Source organism: Chrysochloris asiatica, unplaced genomic scaffold (assembly GCF_000296735.1).
Source record: "Chrysochloris asiatica unplaced genomic scaffold, ChrAsi1.0 scaffold00005, whole genome shotgun sequence".
NCBI classification, from domain to species: domain Eukaryota; kingdom Metazoa; phylum Chordata; class Mammalia; order Afrosoricida; family Chrysochloridae; genus Chrysochloris; species Chrysochloris asiatica.
This window is the reverse complement of record NW_006408523.1, coordinates 14,545,953-14,555,087: the sequence shown is the minus strand read 5'-3', so window position 1 is coordinate 14,555,087 and position 9,135 is coordinate 14,545,953.

Here is a 9,135-nt window from a genome sequence, read left to right as displayed (position 1 = left end):
CCTCCATCTCCACCACCTCCACCATCACTACCACCACCACCACCGTCTCCACCATCACCACCACCACCATCACTACCACCACCATCACCACCTCCATCTCCACCACCTCCACCATCACTACCACTACCATCACCTCCATCACCACCTCCATTACTGCCTCCATCTCCACCACCTCCATCACCACCACCACCACCTCCACCACCATCTCTACCACCATCTCTACCACCACCTCCACCACCACCTCTACCATCATCTCTACCACCACCTCTACCACCTTCACCACCTTCATCATCATAGTAGCGTAGTGGTTACAAGTAGGGCTGCTAACCTCAAGGTCAGCAGTTCAAAACTACCAGCCATTCCAAGTGAGAAAAATTAGGCTTTCTACTCCTATAAATATTTACAGCCTTGGAAACACTATGCAGGGTCACTATGAGTCGGAACTGACTCCACAGCACACCACCACCACTACCATAAATGGCTAAAAGTTAGTACACTGGTGGATTTGAACTGCTGAAATTGTGACTAGCAGTCCAGTGCTTATCTGACTGTGGCACACCTCAAACGAAGTGCATTCATTTGATTGGGGTGTGGAGACCCTCGTGGCACCTGTTTGTGCGCTGTAGATGAAGTATGATTGTTTCTCACTAGGTGGTGATAGAGTATCACACAGCCTTTCAGGGTCAGGCAAGCTGAAAATCAATGAATTCACGCCAACTTTTCTTTCCATGTCAAAAGTCACTGGCCCCTTTGTCATAGAGCAAAGCAAGCCGGGAAACAGTCCACAAAGGCCCGTTCTTGTAGGTTAATGATTGATTGATTGTGTTTTCTGGTGCTTTCACTGACTCCCTGGCTGGATTTCAGTGAGAATCAGTTGTTTTGAAAAATAATAATAGTAATAACCTGCCAATTTACCAGAAATCCAAACAAAGAAAATGAAACCTTTGATGTTTCTAACAATTTGCCACCGATCTGGGGAGTCTGTGGATTTTGACACAGTGACTACTCTCAAGTGCTTAATTCCCGGGGGAAGGAAAGGACCGTGCGGATGAGGACAAAAGCTGGCAGTCGGCTGCTTCCCCGGCTGCTTCCCAGGTGAAGCAATCCAGTCTGTGACCCAGGCCGGTCCCTAACTCTTAGCATCTGTTTACACAAGTCATCTGTCACAAGAGAGGCCAGCTGAGAGCTGCAGCAGTCCATCCCAGCTACCAGGGACACTCACAGGATGAGTCAGCACCTGGAACCTCAATTGCAAAGGACAACGATAGCCAAGCGTGTCCTAAAAATTCTCCATCCTTGGAGGTTCTTGCTGGAGGTTATGGATCCACCAGCTTGCTTCATATACAATCTGCTTCGTCACAAAAAATTTAACAAGAGAAGAAATACTGTGCACATGGATAGTAGCGTTTCTCAGGGGAAACTTATACCATGCATAGGTTTTTTTTTTGTTTCCCTTAGTCACAGCATGTTCTGGAATTCACTTTCATTAACTTTCAGAGGGTACGTCATCACTAAAGAAGAGCCTTTCTTGGTCGCTAAGGAGCCAGCTTTCGGGGCAGGGGAGTTTGCTCCAAAGCTCAAGAAATGGGCAAAGCTCACAGCATTGCTGTCAAGTCAATTCCAACTCATAGCAACTCCACATGTATCTCAGTACAACTATGCTCCAAAGGGGATTTGATGGCTGATTTTTCTGAGTCAAATTGCCAGCCCTTTCTTTAGAGGCATCTCTAGGTAGACTCGAACTTCCAACCTTTCAGTGAGCAGCCCAACATGTTCATCATTTGCACCGTATCCTGAAGGTAGAAGTGTGTGGCTCTCCGGGGAAAGGCAGAGATCCTGCAGAGTCTCCCCATGGGTCTCTAAGACCAGCAGGTAACTCTGGGAACCTAAGGAGGCTAAGTCTTGAGGCTGTTAGCTGCAGTCAAGTCAACCCATACACAACAGAACAAAACGCTGCCCGTCCTGTGTTATCCTCAGGATCGGTTAGGGATATTATTGTGACCCACAGGGTTTTCATTGGCTGACCTTTGGAAGTGCATCACCAGGCCTATCCTCCTAGTCTGTCTTAGTCTCGAAGGTCTGCTGAAATCTTTTCCGGATCAAAGCAACACACAAATCTCCAATGACAGATGGTGTGCACTGGCTGGGTATCAAACCGGGCTCTCCCACATGAATGGCAAGGATTCCACCACCCACCCACCAAAGCCCCCATCTGAGCGAGACTATGCGCGAATCATACTCTGAACAGTAAAGATCCACAGTGTCAGTATGGACCTCAGCCAGACAAAGCGCCTTCTGCCAGACAGTCTATGACCAGTGTCCTCCTTGCCCAGGGCCACCACATAAGTGGTGAAGGACATCGGGCCTAAGGATGCAAGTAAGAGCTGAAATCAAACCCAGGTTTCACTCGCCAAGCATCCAGAGCACCACATCTGCTGAGGGTCTGTCCTTGTCTAAGTTGAATAAAGTCTCTGAATGGCTCAGCGATGGCTCCAGGAAGCTATAAGAAACATTGTTGATGTCAAGTACCCTTGAGTCAGTTCCAACTCATAGCGACCCTGTATAGGGTCTCTGAGGAGCAGTTGGTGAGTTTGAACCACCAACCTTACTGTTCAAACTGACTCTGTGGTCCAGTGCTTATCCTACAGCACCACACCAGGAGCAGTGGCAACAATAAATGAATTAAACTCTGGCTTTGACACCCAAACACCTACCTCCCACCTTAGAACAATACAACTGTTAGGAACTTAACAGTTCAGAAAGAAGGTGGCCCCAAAATGAGGTACCAGCCTTTCTGCTAATCCATTTTATTTGGTTTTTTAAAGCGCTGAGATCTCATTTGTACTCCGAGTTTGTGATGTAATTCAAGGCAATAACACTCAGATGAGCAAAGTACATAGAACTATGCCTTTGTCCTGGTGCCAAAATGGAGTCTTAGGGAGCTAGATGAGATGCCTACATCATAAACAGAAGAGCCAGGAGGACCCAGGTCCCTGCTCTAAGACTGTAAGCTGATAGAGCAATCATCCTATTTTGAATTATTAAAAGGAAGACCCCCAATGAGATGGATTGACACAGTGGCAACCACATGACCGCCATTGTGAGGATGAGGCAGGACTAGGCAGTGCTTTGTTCTGATGTACATCAGGTAGCTGTGAGTTGGAACTGATTCAGAACCTAACAACAACCCCAATCCTATTTTAATCGTTAATTCATTCTGCTACAGATAAACTATAGGTCATGGCAACCAATGAAACCTTAACATTTATATTGAGAAATAAAATTAGCCAAAGAATTCCAAATTTGTCTAGATGAGACCGGAAGTAGTGTAGAGTGTGTCTTGAGTCTGTCTCTTTTAAAATATAAGAGAGATTCCTTTTCAGTTCTTATCTTCAAGAGCGACTAAATCGGCATGGTAAGGACTTGATTGGGATGTCAGCTGCTAAGTAGAAATGTTTAAGGACTCTAAGCCCTGGTGTGGCGCTGTAGGATAACTACTAGCCTGGGAACTGAAAGGTCAGTGGTTCAAACTTACCAGACACTCTCAGAAACCCTATACAGGATTACTATGAGTCAGAACTAACTCGAAGACACACAGCGACAACATCAAAGGGCTCCATTTTCCAGTTACCATCCACTCAGTTCTGACTACCCCATGTGTAGAACAGTGTGTACAACTCAGTCCTACAGGATTTTCAAACGCAAATGTTTCAGAAGGAAATCACCAGGACTTTCTTCCAAGGTGCCTCTGGGTCAACTCCAACCTTCTCCAATTTTTGGTTCTCAGTCAAGCTGGTTAACCATTTGTTAATGGAATGCCTAATGGCTCTTCCAACTGCACAATTCCTACAATGTAAACAAAACTAAGTTTTGAGTATATTGTTGTTAGGTGCTATCAAGTTAGTTCTGACTTACCCTATGCACAATGGAATGAAACACTGCTCAGTCGTGTGCCCGCCTCACAATTGTTACCTTTGAGCCCATTGTTTTAGCCACTGTGCCAGCATTTCTCATGTAGATAGAACAGATATCAAATTAGACTATAACGACTCTGCTGTGTATTGTAACCCTGATCTTAAGAAAATGAGGGTTTAGAGAGCCAACGCCTCTGTAACAGGATCCCTCAGCTATGGAGTGGGAAGCCGGAATGCTGCAGCACCCACACATCATTGATGCATCACAGTTGCCTGAACTCCACAATTCAGGTTCTCACCGAGAATCCTAGTGTTGATAGAACAGGAATGACTTTAACCAACCAATCATTCCCTGACAATTTAGGAGGCTGGTTGTTGGTGGTTGTGTGCCTTCAAGTCAGTTCCGGCTCATAGCGACCCTGTAGAAGGTTTCCGAGGCTGTACATCTTTACAGGAGCAGAAAGCCTCATCTTTCTCCCAAGGAGCGGCTGCTGGATTTGAACTGCTGACCTTGCAGTTAGAAGCCCATCAGGGCACTGGCTGTAGTGGTCAGCTTTACTCTTTCCGTTCTGAGGGAATATTCTTGTCTCCTCAGCTTCTATTCCTCAACTCCTGAGTGAACTGCATGAGACTTAGCATCTCTCAAACCCTAACTCTGCTTAATCTGCTCCTATGTTCCAAAAGAGATGGGTCCAAGACACACACTGGATTATTTATACCCACATTAGCCAAGTCAGGTTAAAACCCAGTGTTGTGGGGTCGATTCTAACTCACAGTGACCCTATGAGTCTGGGTATGGCGCTGTGGGTTAATGTGCTGGACTGCAAAGTTGTTTGAACCGAAAACTTAGTGGTTCAAGCTCACCAGCCACTCCTCAGAAGCCCTATTGCAGGGTCGCCATGGGTCAGAACTGACTCGATAGCACTTAACAACAACAAATCTTTATAGAAGCAGACAATCCTATATTTCTCCCAAGAAGCAGCTGGTGGGCTTGAACTGCTGACCTGATGGTAAGCAACCCAATATTTAGCCCACTACACCACCTGGGTTCCTGAACCACAGGCATGTTGTGGTTGTTATGTGCTGTCTTCAGTTCTGACTCGTAGCGACCCTGTATAGGGTTTCCAAGAGTGGCTGATGGGTTTGAACCACTGACTTTGCAGTTATTCTACAGTGGCACACCAGGGATCACACAGGCAGAGGGGTTAAAATTTACAAGATGTATCTTTAGGGGACACAATTAAAACCATAATACATACTTTGCAGGGAAACTAGTCCTTGTGTGGCACTGTAGGATAAGCACTCCACCACAAGGTCAGTTTGAACCTCAAGGTCGGCTGTTTAAACTCACCAACCACTCCACAGAAAGCCTATACAGGGTCATGATGAGTCGGAACCGACTCAACAGCATTTAACAACAATAAGACATCATTCTCAGATTAGTTGGAATGTTTTAAAACAAAGTTACTCAGGGAACAGGGGTTTGGTGGAGAACTGGGAATGCAGGTATTTTTGAAAGGGAAGCTTATTATGTAAAAGGTAGACTGGAGGAGAACAGGACTAGCCACAGAATGAAGGGGCTCCAGTAGCTGGGAGACGCCAAGTGCCCAGGGTAGAGGTTGCAAACTGGTGGCCTGCAGGCTATATGTGGCCCACAGATGTATTTGGTTTGCACAGCATATGTTTAAACTTGACTGAGTTGCCAATACTTTCAGATGTTTACACTTTTAAAATCCAAATGCCCAGGCTGTGCATTTCCACTTCACAATAATAAGTTGGAGTTGAGAAGCCAGGTCTTCCTGGATCTGGAGTTCTCCACAGTGTGTATTAGAGTTAGCTGCCTTGCCACAGACATTTACAATGGAAGGCCTTTGGCCTAAAGGCACTAGAAGGAGAGCAAGAGCAGTGGCAAGAGTTAGAAAGGTCAGTAATGAAAACCCAAGCCCAGTGCCATGGAGTTGATTCCGACTTGTAGCAAGCCTATGGGACAAAGTAGAACCACTCCCTAGGGGTTCCTGAAGACCACCTCATCTTTCTCCCTCAGAGAACTAGCGGATTTGAACTGCCCACCTTTTGGTTAGCATCCAAACACTGAACTCATTGCATCACTAGGCCTTTAGAAAGGCCAATAGCAAAAAGCGAACTAAACCAAATGCACTGCTGTCAACTCGATTCCAACTCATGTTGCTGTTGTTAGATAGCATTGAATCAGCCCCAACTCACAGTGACCCTACACTGAACGGAAGGAAACACTGCTCCATCTTGCACCAAGGACAGTACCTGGTAAAACTGCATTCAAACTGCGGGCTTTCAGATCCTCAATTCCCTAGCCTTACACTCTCCTGCCCTCCCACCACATGAAGACCTAAAGCTGAGGTGAACATTCACTGCTGAGATGTTCAGCTACAGCATAGACTCAGCTCATTGGTGGGCTCCTTGAGATCCTAACCATGATTTACACTTCCATGATTTCACAGTAGAAAACCATGTTTCATGTTCTAAGAACCTGGGAACTTTACTGAATCTTAAAATCAAAAGCACTTGGTTTGTGGAAGGGTGCAGTCTGCCATGGGAGCCCTAGCTCCATGTTGAATTTGACGTAAGTTCAGATGCCATTTGCGTTTTCTGACCATTAAACCAACAGTGTGTCTCATACTAAGGCAACTCTGGGGCCAACCTGGGGAGAGGCAGTTTAGTCCTTAGACCCAGATTTTATAACTCCACACTGAGCCCAGAGAGGGGCAGTTTTGCCCTTAGGCTAGCACCAAGAGCTGGGAGACTTGTCTCGGCACATCCTTAATGATTTACCGACAACAACCAGCACAGTATTTACAAGTTGCGGTCCTGTTGGCTAAGACTCATGTGTCATACCCTGACTACCATGAAGACAGGTGGCTGGAACTACAGAACTAATCCTGTAAACATTTTAAAACTGTAATTTTGTATATGTCCAATCATAGTCCTTGCTGTGTTTCGGTAGTTCCACCTGTGACAGGATGAGCTGACCTGCCACCAATCATGATTTTGTGATGATTCCTTTGTTTCCCTCATCTGCTGTGATTCAGCACACCCCATTTTGGCCCCTCTACTGAGTCCTGGTGTGGTGCTGTGGGTTAATGCGCCAGACTGCAAAGCCATTTGAACTGTAAGGTCAGCGGTTCAAGCTCACCAGCTGCTCCTCGGAAACCCTATACAGGGTCTCTATGGGTCAGAATTGACTCGACGGCACATACCAACAACAACAACAATTGTGTACGTGGTTCCCTCACTCTGAGATGATTCCTTTTGTTTACTCTTTGTCTTGTTTAAGGCTTAACAAAAAGGATCTTTAGAGAATATTTTGAATTTGAGATATTTTTCCCACTAACTTTTGGAGCTTTTCCTATATGAAAATTGTAAAGTAAAAGGAATATGTTCTATGATACTTCCAGTTACCTCAAATTGGTTGTGACTCTTGATGACCCCATATTTGTCAGAGGAAAACTGTGTCCCATGGGATTTTCAATGGCTGCAAGTTTTCTTCTAAGATGCCTCTAAGTGGATTCAAACTACCAACTTTTCAACTAGCACCTCATGCTTGACTATGTGTGCCACTCATGTTGCTTCTATGAAAATAGCATGATGCCAAATAGCTAAAGTAATGTTGGAAAAAAGAACAAAGGAGGAGGAGTCACACGTCCTGGTTTTAAAACATATCATACAACTAGAGTAATCAAGACAGTCTGACTCTGTCATAACAATAGACACATAGGCCAATGGTATAGAATTGAGTGTCCAAAAATAAACCCCCACATCTATGGTCAACTGATTTTTTTGACAAGGATGCTAAGTCAAACTGATGGCAGAAGTTTGGGAAAATTTAATTTCCACATGCAAATAAATGAAACAGGATCCATGCCACACACCATACATACGCAAAAATTTCAAAGTGGATTAAAAACCTTACTGTGCTCTAAAGACATTAAATTATTAGAAGGAAAAATCAGGACAAGAATGCCAAGTGCAGCTCTTAACTATGGATTATCTAATAAAATAACAAAAACACAAACAACAAAAGACAAAAATGAGTAAATGGTACCTACCTAATAAAAGGAGTCCTGGTGTGGCACTGCAGATTAATGCACTAGACTGCAAGGTCACTTTGAACCATAAGACCGACAGTTCAAGCTCACCAGCCACTCCTCAGAAATATTATACAGGGTTGCTATGAGTCAGAAACAACTCAATGGCACTTAACAGCAAAACAACACCTAATAAAAATGAAAAACTTTTGTTCATAAAAAGAGTTCAGGAGAAAAAACAAGATGACAGAGAGAGTGGAAGTGCAATGAAGAGCTCTGTCAGCAACAACACAGAATACCAGACCAAGCAGGCCCAGGGGACGGTGCCAGAACTCTGAACCACATATAAAGGTATATTTAGAAGGTTGGAAGGCTTACAGCTAAGGGAATTTGATGCATAAGCAAGAAAATCATTGCTTTCTAATTCAAGATGCTCAGCTGCTCCCAGAGCCACCATCTTGGGTGAGGCCAAGCAGGCGAAGGATCAGAGCAGCCACGGATGCCTGACAGAACCTTGGAGATAAAGGTGTGGACATTCTTTTTTGTTTGGATCCATTCATTGGTCTCTTGCTGTCTGTGCACTTCCATTCTGGTGACTAGAGGGGGTGCCTGAGAGAGTGGACACCCCACCCCCACTCACAGAGGGTTCTACTATGCATGTGTACAGATCTCCTCAAAATTTGAAGTGACAGTTTCCACTTAAAACCAAATGGCCAAAGCTGGCCCTGAACTGTTTATCACTAGGAAAAAGGCCTGAATGGTGATTGTGGAGTGGGATAGGCAGACTAAAAGGAAATAGGCTGAAAATCAAATCCTGAGTTATGTTACAACAACCAACAGTGGTATCTTGAAATTTCTCAGGAAAAAGAGTGAAAAAGGAAGTCCATCTCCTGATCACATCTACCTGGAGGCAATCAGAAAGCATAAAAAATACCAAAATACACACCCATCTAAAGATTAAGGCCACAGATAACCCCTGAAGATGCCCAAAAAACAGAAGCAGATGACTATATCAGCACATGTCCAGAAACAAGATAAAGTGACTGAGGCAAATGAGCTGGAAGTAGACCTACACTCCATACTGAAGATGGGCAGGCTTTGGAAATGCCTGAGAAGGAATTCCTAAAAATGATTATAAAAGGTATCAAAACACTATACAA